We start from the raw sequence: 18,940 nt of genomic DNA, 5'->3' as shown, positions 1-18,940 counted from the left end.
AAAAAAAAAAAAAAAAAAAGATTGGCATGGTGGTCCCAGCTACTTGGGAGGATCACTTAAGCCTGAGAGGTCGAGGCTGCAGTAAGACGTGGTGGCATTGGGTGACACAGACCTTGTCTCAAAACAACAAAATTGTTACGGAAGAGACACTACAAGAAAGTGAGTATTTTACCTTGAAAAACACCTAAGTTTATACTTGGGAAATGGGTGTCATAAGAGTTACCACTTGTGAGTTATAGTGAAGTGATGAAAGGAGGGTTATCTGACAGAGGGAAATTTGTAACACCAGGTGTGGCTGGGTGTGGCTCGTAACTCACAGTAAACTGAATAGCTGGTAGATACATGAAGGCTGTCTGACATACAAAAACAAACTCAACCCAATAACGACAGACAGGCAAAATTTATGTGAACAAGAAATTTATTACTGTGCTACTATGTGTTTACAAAGAGCAATGAACATGAAGATTTTTCAGATCAATATGTCAACATAGATCATCACAAATCACATATTTATTACGTTATGTAAGTAATGTTTGTGCCTAACATACAATGGAGACTAACAGCATCCTAGTTTAATTCCTATTATTGATAGGCTTAAGCTTACTATCTTGCTATTTGTCCATCTGTTCTCTCCATATTTTTCTGTGTTTTTTTAATACTAATTTTTGTTTTATGGCCATTATTAGTTTTCTGCTATGCCTTTTGGCAGTATATTAATGAGTACCTTATTAAGTTTTTAATGCATCTTTGATCTATTACATTCCTGATTAAGTCAGTATATGTATCACATGCTGGCAATGCAAGAAACACTGTTAAAAACCCATTTACAGTCATGTTCCACATAACAAAATGTTTCGGTCAACAACAGACCGCATGTACAACAATGGTCCTGTAAGATTATAATGGAGCTGTTCTATACAAGTGTACCATTTTAAACCTTTTATACCACATATTTTTACTGTATCTTTTCTATGTGATGTATTTAGATACACAAAACAATTGTGTTACAATTCCCTACAGTATTCAGTACAATAACAAGCTATTCAGTTTTGTAGCTGAGGAGCAATAGACCACACCACATGACCTAGGTGTGTAATAGGCCATGTGATATGGTCTATACCATTTAGGTCGGTACATTCTATGATGTTCCCACAATGACAAAATCACCTAACAACACATTCTTCAGAATGTATCCCCATTCTTATGCAACACATTTTTTGTTACTGTTGTCAAAAATTAAAATTAAATAAAAAAGAAAGATCTCTAATTAGTAATCCTATTTCTACCATTAAGAATGAACTAAACCCAAAGCAGGTAGCAGAAAAGGAATGATAAAGATTAGGGCAGAAATAAGTGACATAGAGACTAGAAAAACAACAGAATCAACAAATTCAAAAGCAGGTGCTAATAAGCAAGAAAAATAAAAGACTCAAATTACTAAACATTCGAAATTAAAGGAGTATTACTACTAAACTAAAAAGGATCGCAAGAAAACAACTATTAAATACTACGAACCATGAACTACACAACCTCCTTTAAATGGACAAATTCCTAGAAAAACACAAACTACTGAAAATGCAGAGTAATTTTAAAACACAAAGACAAGCCCGTGCTCAGATGGCTTCACTGGGGAAATCTACCAAACATAAAAATTAACATTAATCTTTCCCAGGCCCTTCCAAAAAAGCTAGAAATACTTCCCAACTCATTCTACAAAGCCAGTACTACCTTGTTACCAAAACTAGATAAAGGAATCACAAAAAGCTACAGAAAAAAATATCCTTCATTAAATACAGATGCAAAAATCCTCAACAAATTACTAGGAAATCAAATCCAGCAACACATAAAAAAGATTATAAATCATAACCAAATGGGATTTATCCCAAAAACATGAAGTTCGTTTAACAAACAAAAATCAATCAATGTAATATATTAAGAAAAATAAAGAACAAAACCCATATAATCATCTCAACAGGCACAGAAAAATAATTTCACAAAACCCATCACCCTTTCAGGATTTAAAACAAACTATGAAAAATCATGACTCGGCAAGCTTGAAATAGGAAACTTCCTCAAATTGAAAAATCCCCAGCTAATAGCATACTTAGTGGTAAAAGACTGAATACTTTGACCTTAAGATTAGGGACGAAAAAAAGGATGTCTTCTCTCACCACTTCTATTCAACATAGTACTGAAGTTTCTATCCTGGGCAAGGGGGCAAGAAAAAAGACATAAAAGCCATCAGATCAGAAAGCAAGAAATAAACATCATTTATAGACAGATGGGACAATCTTGTATATAGAAAATCCTAAAGAATCTCCTCCCCCAAAATTATTAAAAGTAATCAAGTTCAACAAGACTACAAGATACAAGATTAACATGCAAAAATCAGTTGTATTTCTATACACTAGAAATAATCTGAAAATGAATTTAAGAAAATACTTTCATTTGGGACAGAATAAAAAAAAAGAACACCTAGGAATAAATATAACAAAAGAAGTATGAAACCTGAACACTAAAAACGACATTGTTGAAAAAATGAAAGAACTCCTAAATAAATGAAAAGACTCCCCATGCCATATTCATGGATTTGAAGACTAAATATTGTTAAAATAGCAATACTCCCCAAATTAATCTAGAGATTCAATATAAACCCTATAAAAATCCTAACTTGCTTTGCTGCAGAAATTGACAAATTGATCCTGAAATCATACACAAATGCAAGGGCCCAGTAGAGCCAAAATCATCTTGAAAAAGAAGAACAAAGTTGGAAGACTCACACATTCCAATTTTAAAACTCAATAAAAAGCTACAGTAACCAAGAGAGTGTGCTGCTGGCTTAAAAACAGACATGGAGATCAATGCCATATAATTGAGAGTCCAGAAACTTAACTCATATTTATGATCAATTAATTTTGTTGTTGTTGTTGTCATTTTGCGACAAGTAAGGTCTCACTCTGTTACCCAGGCTGGAGTGCAGTGCCATGATCACAGCTCACTGCAGCCTCTTTTCTCCCCTGATTAGGTGATCCTCACACCTCAGCACCCCAGTAGCTGGAACTACAGTTGCATGCCACTATGCCTGGCTAACTTTTTTTTGCACTTTTTGTGGAGACAGGGTTTCCCCATGTTGCCCAGGCTAGTCTCAAACTCCCTAGGCTCAAGCAATACTGCCCACCTCAGCTTCCCAAAGTGTTGGGATTACAGGCATGAGCCACAGCATCTGGTAGATCAACTGATTTTTGACAAGGAGGAAAAATCCAGCAGGGAAAGAACTGTTTTTTTTTTTCAACAAATTGTACTGGGAAAACACATACACGCAAATGAATGCAGTTGAGGTTGGGCACGGTGGCTCAAGCCTATAATCCCCATACTTTGAAAGGCCAAAGTGGTGGGTGGATCATTTGAGGTCAGAAGTTCAAGACCAGCCTACCCAACATAGCAAAAGCCCATCTCTACTAAAAATACAAAAATTAGCCCTTCTCAGGAGGCTGAGGCATTAGAATTCCTTGAGCCTGGCAGGTGGAGGTTGCAGTGAACTGAGATTGTGCCACTGCACTCTGGCCTGGGTGACAGAGCAAGATTCTGTCTCAAAAATTAAAAAAAAAAAAAAAAAAAAAATTCAAAAAGAATGCAGCTGGATCCCTATCTCACACCATATACAAAAATTAACACAAAATGGATTAGAGAGCTAACTGAAGAGCTAAAACTATGAAACTCTTAGACGAAAACACTGATTTAAGTCTTTGTGATAGTGGTTTAAGACAATGGTCTTTTAGATATGACATCAGAAACAGAAGAAACATAAGAAAAAAACAGACAAACTAGGTTGGGCGTGGTGGCTCATGCCTATAATCCCAGCACTTTGGGAGGCTGAGGCAGGTGGATCACGAGGTCAGAAGATGGAGACCATCCTGGCTAACATTGTGAAACCCCATCTCCACTAAAAATACAAAAACAAAATTAGCCAGGTGTGGTGTGGCAGGCGCCTGTAGTCCCAGCTACTTGGGAGGCTGAGGCGGGAGAATGGTGTGAACCTGGGAGGCGGAGCTTGCAGTGAGCCAAGATCATGCCACCGTACTCCAGCTTGGGAGACAGAGCGAGACTCCATCTCAAAAAAAAAAAAAAGAAAGAAAGAAAGAAAAAGAAAAAAAGAAAAATTAGACAAACTAGACTTCATAAAATTTAAAATTTTTGTGCTTTAAAGGATACTGTCAAGGAAACTAAAAGACAACCCACAGAATGGCAGAAAATATATGCAAATCATATATCTGATAGGGTACCTTTGTCCAGCATATATAAAGAACTCTTACAGCTCAATAAAAGGAAAACCCTACTACAACAATGGGCAAAGGATCTGAATAGACATTTCTTCAAAGACGTATAAATGTCCAATAAGCAAGTAAAACTACACTAATCATTAGTAATTAGAGATGCAAATCAAAAGACACAATGAGCTCTCATTTTACATACACTAGGATGGCCAGAATCAAGAAGATATGTGTTGGCAAGAATGTGGAGAAACTGAAACTATCATAGCTGGTAGTAAGTAAAATGGTATAGCCACTTTGGAAAACAGTCTGGCAGCTCCTCAAAAAGTTAATCATAGGGTATCTATGACCCAGAAATTACACTCCCATTTTCTGCAATAAAAATGAAAACATACAGCCATACTATAATGTTACACAATTGTTCATAACACCAATATTCATAACAGTCAAAAAGTGTTTCTACCAACTAACGGATAAACAGAATGTAATATATGAATACAATGGAATATTATTTGGCAACAAAAAGGAATGGAGTGTTGATGTATGATACAGCATAAACAAACCTTTAAAACATTATGTTAAGATAAAGAAGTCAGAAACAAGAGGTCACATTTTGTATAATTCCATTTATATGAAATGTCCAGAATAAGTAAATCCATGAAACCAAAATAGTTAGTTGCTGCCTGGAACTGGGAGGAGTGTTTTGGGGTTCCTTTTCCAGGTGACAAAAATGTTTAAAAATTAAATAGTAAGGGCTGCATAACTCTGTGAATACAGTAAAAATTACCAAATTGTGCATTTTTAAAGGGTGAATATGTACATGAATTATACATCTCAATAAAACTCTCATTAAAAAAATAACGACATCGAAGTTCGGCTCTACTATGTAAACAGCTTGGAAGTCATCACTCCCATCCTCACAAGAAAAAAGCAGAACAACTGAAAATCAACTACTCTTAGATGCCTTGGAAAACTGAGTTCACAGGTCACAACACCTCTGGAAAAACTGAAGAAACGTGAATATAGACATATGGAGCTATATTTACTCTGGAGCCAATAACTGGAAGGAACACTTTAAAGGTAATTAGCAAACAGCTTGAGACTGAGAGTGAACTAACCTGAGCTTTAACTCGTGAGGGCTCAGTCTTCAGGGAGAGAATATAGGTGAGAAAAGGAGCTCCACGGGGTTTTTATTAGAGGAAAATCCCCTCCATTTTGGGTAGGGAAAAGGGAAAAGTAACCATTTTGAAATCTGACCTAGAGGAAGAGCAGTAACTCCAGTCCCCTCTAACCTTCCTGAGACAAGAGGAGGGAAAAAAAAAGGCTTAAGAAATTCTTTTGAAGGTCCATTCAGCAACTCTAGTCCACTAAAAAACCCAACAGATTTCATCATATGATTACAGAACACTTCTCCTCTCTACTACCTTATGACCACATAAACAGGGCTCCAATGTAACAGATTACAACTGAGAAAATTACAAGAAACAGACTTTTTTTATTAATAAAAGTTTCTAAGGACACCCAAAACAACAAGACAAAAACCAGGAAAGTAGAGGAAAATGAAACGTCTTATACCTACAACAATACAAATACCTAGTGAACATTAAACACAGCCCAACTCCTAGCCAGATAAACCTAAAATCTCACATTAAACACATGTTTACCTGAGTTTCTACTACTCGGTAAGTCATGTCCAGATTTCAGCAAAAAATTGCAAGGCATGTAACAGGCAAGGAAAAGGTCCAAAGAGACAAAGCAAACATCAAAACCAAACTCAGATAAGGCAGATTTTGAATGATCAAACTGGAAATTTTAAATAATTAAAATTAAATTTTAATTATTAAATGCTCATTAAAATGCTAAGGGCTATAAGAAAGAATCAAAACCAAATGCTAGAAATAAAAAACATTAACACAAAGAATCCCTTTGATGGGAAATCAGCAGACTGAAAAAAAAAAAAAAAGAATCAGTGAGCTTGAAAAAAAAACTGGAACATGATCTTTTAGAATGTAGGACAACTATAAAAGGTGAAAAATATTCATAATAGTAATGCTAGAAAGAGAAGAAATAAAGAAAATGAAGTATTTGAAGTAATAATAGTTGATACTTTTCCAAAATTAATGACAGATACCCCAAATGGCAAATCCAGAAAGCTCAGAGAACACTAAACAGGATAAACATCAAAACATTAACACCTCATCTTCAAACCTAGGTCAAACAAAGAGTAAGTCTTGAAAGAAATCAGGGGGAAAAAAAAACCCTATATGAAAGAAGGGTAAGAATTTTATCAGATTTCCCTTCAGAAATCATGTAAGCAAGAAGAGAGTGGAGTGAAATATTTAAGTGTTGGGGAAAAAATCCCACCAAGCTAGGATTTAGCATCCCGAGAAAGTATCCTTCAAAAGTAAAAGAAAAATAAAGACTTTCTCAGACCTGGGGAACTTGTCGCCAACAAACTTGCCTTGTAAGATTTGTTAAAAGTTCTTCAGAGAAAAGGAAAATAATATAGGTGAGAAAAGAGAATCCTTATGAAGAAAGGAAGAGTCCAAGAAGGAATAAATGAAGACACACTCTTTTATTTTCCTTAAGCTTAACTGATCACATAGATAAGTATTCAAAATAGTAACAATATCTTGGGTAACTGTTGTTTATGGATAAGTGAAATGAATAACAGCAATGCTATAAGGGTCAGGAGGGAGGAATTGGTTATATTCTGTTATAAGGTACCTGCACTATCTGTGAAGTAGTGTAAGTGGTATTTAAAAATGAACTTATATGAGCTCTAAGGGAAACTCCTAAAAAATCTTTTGAAAGAAGTACAATTCGTATCTTAAATAGAAAAGAAAAATGGAATCATATACAATGTTCAATTAAAATCAGACAATGGGCTAGGCACAGTAGCTCATGCCTGTAATCCCTTTGGGAGGCCGAGGTGCGAGGATCACCTGAGCCCAGGAGTTCAAGACCAGCCTGGCCTACGTGGCAAAATCCCATCTCCATAAAGAACACAAAAAATTAGCCAGGTGTGGTGGTGTGCCCTTGTAGTTCCAGCCACTTGGGAACCTGAAGTGGGAGAATCACTTGAGTCCAGGAAGTCAAGGTTGCAGTGAGCCGACATCACGCTACTGCACTCCAGCCTGGGTGACAGAGGGAGACCTTGTCTCAAAAAAAAAGAAAAGAAAAAAAGTAAATTTTAAAATAAGCAACAAGGGACAAGTATAATGAGTAAGAAACACATACGGTAGACACTAAAATCCAACTTTAACAATACTTTCAATGTGAATGGTCTAAATATACCAATTAAAAGACAGAACTGACAAGAGTGAATAAAAAGTAAGACGCAAATATATGTTGTCTACAAGAAATTCACTCTAAATATAAAGACACAGATAGGTTAAAGCGATGGAGAAATACATACAATGCCAACACTGATCAAAAGGCAGCTGGACTAGTTATATTAATTTCTAACAAAGCAGAATTCAGAACAAGGAAAATTATCAGAGAAAAACAGGAACATTACATAATGATCAAGGATCCATTATCAAATAAGATGTAACAATCCTTAATTGTTGAGGGTCATGATCAACTCAGTATATTGCTGGAGGCTATATGATTAAACAGCAAAGTGTTTCTCATAAAAGCAGGATGTTGGCAAACTCACAAACTGTGTCTGCTGCCCAGAAGGAAGGCTGAAGGCAGCCACCACCCAGGCACAAGTGTTTCTTGTGAATAGGCGCAACTGAAGCCTGTTAGCAATAATGTGAACCTGTGATCAATCAAGCAGCTGACCAATCACTACCTCCTCCTCCCTGCTCTTTCTACCCAATAAATACTAAGAGCTGTAGAGTCTCAGGCAGCTGCCTTTGCTCACTAGAAGCAGGGAGCCCTTGTCTTCTTCTCTTCTTCTTCCCCATGTTACTCTTACTTTAAAATAGTTACTTTTGTCTTAAGTTTTCATTTTTACTTCTGTCCCCTTGATTCAGTCTCATAATGATGGTCTCAAGTAGTAACAGTAACAGTAGTAACTGTCTTAGTGATAGTCTCAAGTAATAACTGTGGCAGTCAGCCACACTTAATGTGTCTGAGCCTAACAACAAAGTGTCAAAAGAGGTGAGACAAAAACGACAGAGCTACAAGAAGCAGCAGTTAACTCCACAGCTATAACTGAAGACACCAACACCCCTATATCAGAATTGGCAGACATAGCAGGCAGAAAACCAGTGAAGATATAGTCAAACTGAAAAGTATCATCAATCAACTGGATTTCACTGATATTTACAGTATACTTTATCCAATAACCGTAGAATACATATTATTCTTAATCTCACAAAAACATTCACCAAAACAGACCACATTCTGAGACATAAAAAAGACACGCCTTAACTAAAGTCACACAAACTATGCTCTCAGACTTTAATGGAATTAAGCTAGAAATCAATAAAAGAAAGATAGTTGGAAAATCCCCAAATATCTGGAGATTAAACAACACATTTTAAAATAATATATCAGTCAAAGAAGTCTGAAGAGAAATTTAAAAATATTTTGAATTAAATGAAAACAACATATCAAAATTTGTGGGATGCAGTGAAAGCAATGCCTATAGAGAAATGTATAGCACTGAATGTTAGGGTGATCTAAAATCAATGATTTACCTTTCCACCTTAGGAAACTGGAGCAATAAATACAAACCAAGAGAAAGAGGAAGAAATGAGAAATAGAGGAGACAGCAGCGAAATTTAAAATAATAAAATTTTTAAAAATCAACAAAATTAAAAGCCATTTCTTTGAAAAGATCAGTAAAATTGATAAACCTCTAGCCAGGATAACCAAGAAAAAAACACAAATTATTAATACCAAAATCAAAGACATAAGAAACTATCATTATCAGTAATAATATCAATACTGATCCCACAGACATTAAAAAAGTATTAAAGAAACATTTATAACTAACTTTATTCCCACAAATTTGATTATTTGGATGAAATGGATTTCAAGGCAATTCCTTGAAAGATATAACTTATCAAAACTCATACAAGGAGAAATTGAAAATCTGAATATGCCTCTATAGATTAAAAAAATTACATCAATAATTAATAACCTTTACAGAAATGAGAAAGAGGAGGAAGAACTCTGGTAACCAGATTGAATTGTAGTGTCAAAATAAACTCCATCCACTGAAAGAGCCTCGAAGCAATGATACCCAGTAGTAGCAAGCACACCCATAATAAATCTATTAAATAAAATTCAAGAATATTTGTTGCATAATGTTTGTCCTCAGAATATATCCAATAAGGGTGTATGATATATTGTGTTCAAAAGTTATCTGCATTCATTCTTTTTTTTTAATTGTGGTTACTGTTTGTAAAAGCTAAATAAACATATATACTCAGAAAAAAATAATAGTAACAATAAATAACCTTCCCAAAAAAACCAAACACTGGACCCAGATGGCTTCAGGGTAATTCCAACTAAACATGTAAAGTAGAAATAACACAACTGTCTCCAATCTTTTCCAGAAATTACACTCAGAGGGTACACTTCCTAAGTCATTCTGAGTCTAGCATTACCTTAATGCCAAAACCAAATAAAGACATTACAAGGGAAAACTACAGGCAAATATCTCTCATGAACACAGATGCAAATATCCTCAACAAAGTATTAGCAAATCAAATCCAGCAATGTACAAAAAGAATTATATCTCCTTGAAGTCTGGGTATTAAAATAAATACATTAAATTAAAATTTTTTAAAAAAGAACTATACACCAAGACTAAGTGGGAGTTACCCCAGATATGCAAAGCTGGCTCAACATTCAAAGAAAACAATGTAATCAATCACATCAAGAAGCTAAAGAAGAAAAATCACATGATCAGACCAACAGATGCAGAAAATGTATCTGACAAAATCCAACACCAATCTTGATAAAAACCCTCAGTAAACTAGGAAAAGAGGGGCAGCTTCCTCAACTTGATAAAGAAGATCTACAAAAAACCCAACAGCTAGTCTCATACTTAATGGCTAGAAACTAGACACTTTCTCTTTAAGACCAGAAAAAAGGCAAAGATGTTTCCTTTTACAGCTCATATTCAACATCATAGGGGAAGTCCTAGCTAATGCAAGGAGACAAGAAAAGGAAATAAAAGGTATATAGATTGAGAAAGAAAAAATAAACCTACTTTTGTAGCTGAAAAGATTGTTTATGCAGACTGTATCAAAGAATGGAGAAAAAAGCCTCTTGGGAAAAAAAAGCAATCATAGCAAGGTGGCAGAATACAATACAAGGTTAATATGCAGAAGTCAATTTCCTATGCACCAGCAATGAACTGGAAGTTTAAACACACAATATCACTTATATTAGCACCAACAAAAAAGGAAATACTTAGGCATAAATCTAACAAATGTGAACAAAATTGATACCATGAGAACTATAAAACTGCTGAAATAATCAAAGAAAATCTAAATGAATAGAAAAATAGCCTATGTTCATGGACAGGAAGACTCAGTACTGTTAAGATGTCACTTCTTTCCAACTTGATCCACAGATTTGGCATAATTCCAATCAAAATCCCAGCAAGTTATTTTATGAATATTAAGAAACTGATTCTAAAGTTTCAATAGAAAAGCAAAGATCTAGAATAGAACAATGCTAAAGAACAGTTAGAGAATTTTACTTCAAGTCTACTCAACCTCAAGACTTACTGTAAAACTACAGTATCAAGAGAGCATGGTATTGGCAAAAGTGCGCACACAGATCAATGAAACAGAACAGAGTACAAAAATAGACCTACAAAATTACTGATCTTGTATTTGTCAACTGATCTTTGACAAAACAGCAAAAGCAGTACAACAGGGAAAATGTATCTAGATTTTACGCCTTTCAGAAAAAATCCACTCAAAATGGACCACAGACCCAAAAGTAAAATACAAAACTATAAACATAGGAAAACATAGGAGAAACACAAACACAGAAAATTTAGGTGACTTTTGGTTCAGCAATGACTTTTTACATACAAAACCAAAAGCAAGGACTATGAAAAGAAAGAAAGAGCAAATAGGGCTCATTATAATTAAAAACTACTGCTCTGTGAAAGACACTATTAAGAGAACAAAAAGATAAGCCACACACTGGGAGAAAAGTATTTGCAAAACAAGTATCTGATAAAGGACCTTTGTATATTCAAAATATAAAAAGAATTCTTAAAACTCAACAAGAAAAACAACCAATTAAAAACTAGGCAAAAGCTCTGGATAGACATTTCACCAAAGATGATCTACAAATGACAAATACACATATGAAAAGATGCTTAGCATATATCACTGGGGAAATGCAAATTAAAAATAATGAGATACCCCTACACACCTATTATAATGGCTAAAATTCAAACAATTGACATACCAATTGCTGGTGAGGATGCATGTGGTGTAACAGGAATTTCATTCATTGTTGGTGGGAATGCAAAATGGTACAGCCACTTTGGAAGATGGTTTGCCAGTTTCTCACAAAGGTAAACACAGTCTTACCATATGATTCAGCAACCACACTCCTAGACGTTTACTCAAACAAGGTGGAAATTTACAACCACATAAAAACTTGCACACAAATGTCTGTGGCAACTTATACATAAATAACAAAATCTGGAAGGAACCAAGAAGTCCCTCAATAGGTGACTGGATTATCAAACTATGGTACATCCATACAATGGAGTATTATTTAGTGACAAAAAGTGATGAACCATTAGGCCATGAAAAAACACATATGGGTCTTAGATGTACACTGCTAAGTGAAAGAAGCCAGTCTGAAAAGACCATGTACTGTATGATTCCAATATATAACACTCTTTAAAGGAAAAGCAAAACTATGAAGACAGCAAAAAGATCAGTGGGTGTCATGAGTCTGCAGGTAGGGGGAGAGGAGAGAAGGGAAAAGGGTGAATAAATAGAGCATAGGGGATTTTTAGTCAGTCAAACTGTTCTATGTGACAATTTGGATACGTGACATTATGCATTTGCCAAAACTCACAGAAATGTACAACAAAAGAGTGAACCCTTATATAATCTAATAGACTTTTGTTAATAATACTGTAACAATATTGGTTCACCAATTGTAACAAATGTACCACACTAATGCAAGATGTTCTTAAGAGAAACTGTGTGTGGAAGATGGGCACATATGGGAGGGAACTATCTTACTGTTTTCTTTCTCTGTAAACCTAAAACTAAAAACCAAAGCTTGTTAATTAGGGGAATAAAAACAAAATGAACAAATATAAAGGGAAAACAAGTTAGGAGAAATACTCCAATATATGTAACAAAAAATTATATCTTTAATATACAGTATGATTAAAAATATTAAGACAATAAGTTCTCACAAAAACCTGTGAAAGTTTACAGCAGTTACACTCATAATTACATAAACTGCAAAAAACCCAAAGTCCTTCTGCTGGGAAGAGATGAATAAACTTACACCCTGAGAAGTGGACTACTACTCAGTAATAAAAAGTAATGAACTATTGGTACAAGCATCAATATGGATTAATCTAACAGGTATTATACTAAGTGAAAGAAGTCAGTCTCGAAAGGTTACATCCTGGCTGGGCACAGTGGCTCACGCCTGTAATCCCAGCATTTCGAGAGGCCAAGGCGGGAGGATCACTTTAAGGCAGGAGTTTGAGACCAGCCTGGCTAACATGGTGAAACTCCGTTTCCACTAAATATACAAAAATTAGCTGGGCGTGGTGGTGCATGCCTGTAATCCCAACTACTTTGGAGGCTGTGGCAGGAGAATCGCTTGAATCTGAGAGGCGGAGGTTGCAGTGAGCCAAAATCACGCCACACTGCACTCCAGCCTGGGCAACAGAACCAGACTTCATCCCCCCTCCCCCCTAAAAAAGGTTACATACTGAATGATTCCATTTACATGCCATTTGGAAACAGAAACTCTATAGGAAAAGAAAGTCATTCAGTGGCTGCCAGGAGTTAAAAGTAGAGGGAGGATTAATGAAGGGGCATAAAAGGGAAGTTTGGAGAGTGATGGAATTGTTCTGTATCTCAATTGTGTTAGTGGTTACAGGAACCTATGCATTTGTCAAAATTCACAGAACTGTACAAACAGAAAAAAAAGTTAACTTTACTGCATGTTAATTAAAAATAAATTTTTTAAAAAGTAAATACTCCAACAAAACATGAATAATAATTGAACAGGCACTTCAGGAAAACACACACAGGTACATGAAAAGAAACATAAAAAATATTAGATCTCACTAGTCCTCAAAGAAAGTATCCTTAAAATGGCAAATCCTTTTTATCTAATATATTCTAAAGAAAATAATCATTGACATATCCAAAGATATGTCAAAAGATATGTCAAAACAAAAGAATGTTCAATAAACATTCTTTTCATTCTAAATGAAACTGAGACTAACCTTTATGTGCAACAAAAGACAGGTAATAAATCACTATATATGCATACATTAAAAGTACATGGTACTTTTGCCTCCATCTTAAAATAGTCCCACCCAGGCCCTGTCCACTATACAAACTCAATGGCTCAATGGAGGAAGACATGGCCCTGCAACTGAGAAGCCCTCAAACTCTGGCCAGGTCCTGCTAGAATCCTAGAATCCTCAAAGTCTTAAAGTCAAAACAAGTCTATGAGGTCATTGTAAATCCTGCTATAAAAATAGTTTTTAATAAAAAAAAAAATATAACACAATAATGGGCTAGAAAGCATGTTATAAAACAGCTTGTACAGCTCTCTAATTTTTATTAAAAATGTAAAGTAACAATGTTTTCCAAAAAGGTAGACAATGACCCTTTTGAGTGAAATTCCATTTTTAGCAGTTTCAAAAAGATTGGTAAGCTGAAGGCATTTTTGTCCTGTAGGATTGGAGTTGGTTGACCAGTGCCTTATTTGAAACTCAAAAGCATTTTTATAAATGTAATTTCTTTACTCAAGTGTTTATTAATTTCAGAAGAAAATTCTAATTATACTAAATCATTAATCTAATGGGTCTAATGGTATCTATCAAATTCCTTGCTTGATGTTTAAAATTTCAAATTCTTAATAGTTTATTCACGTATATAAGTTACTGACACGGTAAGAGGGATCCTTTTTTTTTTTATCTTACAAGACCTAAAAATTACTTAATACCTTTGAAATAAAATGCTTTATTTCTGACAAATGTCATTATGAATATAAGAAGACTTAAGAGCACCAAAAGTTAATTACTACAGCAAGATGCACTAGCATATGTATATCTATCTATTTCTATTAAGAAACTCAGGGCATTTGTCTATAACTCACAAGTTACCAATCTTAAATATTTACACTTATGAACACATACCCATTTTTTTCTCATGTAAAAGAACAAACTTTAACATCTATCTTTCAACCATCAAAAGTGAAATAATATTAAAAGTGATATATACCAACTGGTGATTCACATAGTAGTGCTATAAAATTAAACCAAAAACATTCCATCAACAATTGCAGGCCAGGTATGGTGGCTCAAGACTATAATCCCAGCACTTTAGGAGACTGAGGTGGGTGGATCACTTGAGCCCAGTAGTTCGAAACTAGCCTGGATTGGACAACATGGCAAAACCCCATCTCTATAAAAAATACAAAAAATTAGCCAGGCATAGTGGTACATGCCTGTAGTGCCAGCTACTCAAGAAGCTGAGGTGGGAGGATCATCTAAGCCCAGGAGTTCAAGGCTGCAGTGAACAGTGACCATGTTACTGCACTCCAGCCCGGGCAACAGAGACCTTATCTCAAAAAACAAACAAACAAAAAACAATTGCAGATGCTCCTGTGAAAATATTTCAATCAGGTTACATACCTGATATGTATTTCGGGGTTTAAAAAAGGCAATCACTATCTAAAAGAAATGACAACTCATAAAAAATAATAAAGAACCAAAAAGAAAGCAATTGTTGAGAAAGCTATGGTTCTCAAAGATTATTAACACAGAAATTATTTGACAGGGTAAACAGAACTTCAGTTGGCCATTGTATTTAAATCATGTTTTTTATTTACTATATTATGTTTTGGCTTCTTAAAAAGCTTGCTCGCCAGGGCTAGCACTTTCTTAGAGATAAGAGAGCTCACAGGAGCATGCCTTCCATATACAAACCAACCAATCCTGAGTCTACAGCCAAACCCACCTCCTTATCTACGCTCACATACGAAGCCAGTATTTCCTGCCCTAAATCATTCCAGAGTCAGGTACCAGGCAATTAGAGACACCTCTACAGCTCAAAGCCTGCAGGAATCATCCAAACTCATCAATCCTTAACTGTTTACTCTGCCCTCCCTTACCTTTCCCAGGAAATACCAATAAAGACTCTGGCCGACTTTTCCGTGGCTCCTGTCTTCTGCTTCCTGACTAAAACCTGGTGCTTCCTCTGTGTGGCATGCAGTGACCCTCCCTAAGACCTGTGAGTATAATAAAATTCTTCCTTCTAAGTCTTATTCACACATCCCCCTGCAGCTGCACAGATTTTACCATACCGTATCCAACACCTACATTCTTAGAATAGCCACTATTAATATACAAAAGAAATTTAAGTATATGCATGCTCAAAATACTGCAAAGTGAAATATTAATCACCAGATGATTATCTGCACCAATGGAACGGAGGTAAGAAGCTTTAACAGAAGTCCTTTTTCAAGATTACTATTCAAACCTAGAACATTTCGCTTTATCATCTGTGATTAAAAAAATTTGTTCCAATTCTAATTCTATGCTGACAGTAAAGCAGCTACTTATCTCTCTCTCTCTACACTGCACCTTCTCTACCACATTCTTCCCAAAGCATAAAGAATCATGGATAACAGAAATCATTTCTTGCCTTCGGAAAGTTCATAATAATATACAGCAAGCTGCATCTTTCTTCGGCTGCATCTTTCTCCCATTACCTCTCAAAGAGCTATAAAAATATAAATATACAATACCTTAAATTAAGGCCTGGCTACATTTACTAAGATGGACTTCAAGGACCCATTCATTTATCCTGCCTTTTAATAACTATGACAATAAGGCTCTAAAAACAAGAAAAGCCTATTAGTTTGAGAGTTCCTCTGACAATTCTTCGTCAAATAATTCCATCTGTAGTTAACTCCTATGACAACAACAAAACACAAAACAACTTGGTTTCCTGACTTGCTAAACTGTTACAGTGTTAAATGTAAAGGAAAATAATCTATCATACGCATAAAACAACAAATTCTACTTTTTACCCAATAGACATGAAATTGTTTATGTTTCTAGTAAACTGACATTTTTGGTTAATAAAATTATTTATATTATAATCCATATTCAAAATCTTGTTTTTCAACATATCCCTGTAAGATTAATAAACAATAAAAAGTAGCAACTTTAAATCACACAAATAAGTTCAGAAGAAAGTGATTTACATTTCAATTTTATAAACATTACAGGTTCTGCTTGTACCAAATGAGGTGTACCTATAAAACTATGGAGACTGAGATGCGTTTTACTGTTTAGTTTTTCAATAATATTTCTTTTCATAAGTGCTATAACTTAAAATTTACACTGGATGTTCAAGACTTTTTCATAGGAAGTCTCCAATTTTTAATATAAATTGGTCAAAAATTAGTGTTCTTATTTACATAAGAATTAGAAGAAAAAAAAGGAAAATTATTTCAGAAATAAAGACAAGCCAAATGGAACACAAAATAACAGACCCCACAAGAAAAGAGGAAAGAGAATGGAGGAATTTTTTCAAAATAACAAAGTTAGTCAAGTGTTACAGCCTTTTTAGAATTTCTCTAGCAGGCTTTCCAGTTTTTACCCAAAAAACCCTTCAAAAAAATAAAATAATAATAGAAGTTAGTCAAATAGATCCAATGTACATTCATAATTAGAGTCCCTAAAAAATAAACCCATGTAATAGAACAGAACAAATATTGAAAACCATCACACAAAATAAGTTTTCTGAAATAAAATACTTGAACCTACTACTTAAGGCAAGATCAACACCAAGACATATTCAAGTAACGGCTCTTCAAAGAAAAAGAAACATCTTTCAGGTATCCAAGCAAATGACCAAATTTCTTGTAAGAATAAAATGGCAGAAGACTTTGAAAATACCCACAGAGCTCATGAAAAAAACATAGCTGGGCGCAGTGGCTCATCCATGTAATCCCAGCACTTCGGGAAGCTGAGGTGGGAAGATCATCACTTGAGCCCGGGAGTTCAAGACCAGCCTGAGCAATACAATGGGACCCTGTCCCAACAAACATAAAAATAAAAAATAAAGTTAGCTGAGCATAGTGGTGTGCACCTGTAGTCCCAGCTACTCAGGAGGCTAAGGTGGGAGGATCGCTTGGCCCCAGGAGGTTGAGGCTGCAGTGAGCCATGATTGTGCCACAGCCCTCCAACCTGGGCAACTAAGTGAGAGTCTGTCTTGGGGAAAAAAAAAAAAAAAGAAAGAAAGAAAGAAAACATGAGCCAGGGATTTTACATTCAACCAAAGCTTCAAATATAATGAGTATAATGATCACATACAAATAGTCTGAACTGAAAGGACTTAAAAGAATATTGTTCCCCATGAGCTCACTTGTAGAATGTGAGCTTCAGACAACGAAAAAATCCTAAAAGTATCTTTGGGATAAGGTCTGGGGAAGAGTATTGGATATAATTTAAAATTAACACTAAGTGATCAGAATAAAGATAACAGCATAGTATATGCAAATGCTATATGCTCGTAAAACATAGATATAAAACAATTAACAAAAGAGAATTTACAGAAAAAGTAATCACCTATTGATACACTCAACTACCTGGATGAGTATCACATGCATCATGCTAAGTGAATACAAAATAGCCATTCTCAAAAGGTTACATTTATATAACATTCTGGCTTCAAAAGGCAAAGCTATAGGGACAGAAGACAGATCAGTGGTTGTGAGAAGTTAGGGGTGGGAGAAGGGTTTCAGATAAAGGGGCAACAAGAGAAAGTTTGGGGAGGTGAGAGAACTGTTATTTATCTTGATTGTGGTGGTTGTTATGTAATTCTAGTTGTGGTGGTTGTTAGGTAATTCTATTTGTCAAAACTCACAACTGTATACTGAAAAACATGTATTTTATTGCATGTTAATCAATAATAAATTTTAAATGCAAAAAACCCACAGACACTGGGGAAAGGGAAGAAAAGGTACAGAAGAGGTTATTAGCTAATTTCATTACTGCTCACAATACAAGAGTACCTTAAAAGGAGTGGACTATAGGTAGCAGTATAAATGTACCTCTCTCAATGTAAAAATATACTAAACCTCTCAAAAAAAGAGAGCAAAGAAAATAGACAAAATACAAACATTCAAAAGCAACAAAAATGTTAAGTTTCCTTTCACTCCCATCCCCATTTAACCACTTCCTCTACCTACAGTCAACTAGTGTCATCAGCTACTTGTGATACCTCTTCAAAGTTTTCGATGGCATATTTGCTTACATTTTCAAAAGGAAATAATAAAAGAATAAACCAAGAACTAATGAAAATGGTTACCTGAGGTGAGGGGGGGGAAGGATGATGTGAACCTTCTGTGAAGTGCTGTCACCCAGGCCAGAGTGCAGTAGAACAATCTTGGCTCACTGCAACTTCCACCTCCCAGGTTCAAGCGGTTGTCCTGCCTCAGCCTCCTGATTA

At 35.1% G+C, this 18,940-nt stretch overlaps 1 protein-coding gene and 1 non-coding gene across 2 annotated transcripts in view; one reads left to right on the top strand and one right to left on the bottom strand.

The window, feature by feature from the left end:
- RANBP9 (RAN binding protein 9) overlaps positions 1-18,940 on the bottom strand; it is a 93,526-nt gene that overhangs the window by 44,656 nt on the left and 29,930 nt on the right. The gene's annotated exons all lie outside the window — the stretch shown is intronic.
- LOC115897153 lies at positions 17,037-17,099 on the top strand. The gene has a single exon (XR_004057084.1). It is a non-coding gene; the product is annotated as a U7 small nuclear RNA (small nuclear RNA).

The sequence above is a fragment of the Rhinopithecus roxellana genome, chromosome 4, assembly GCF_007565055.1.
Source record: "Rhinopithecus roxellana isolate Shanxi Qingling chromosome 4, ASM756505v1, whole genome shotgun sequence".
Lineage (NCBI taxonomy): Eukaryota > Metazoa > Chordata > Mammalia > Primates > Cercopithecidae > Rhinopithecus > Rhinopithecus roxellana.
Note: the sequence above shows the minus strand (reverse complement) of the source record. Positions and strands in the feature narration are given on the sequence as shown.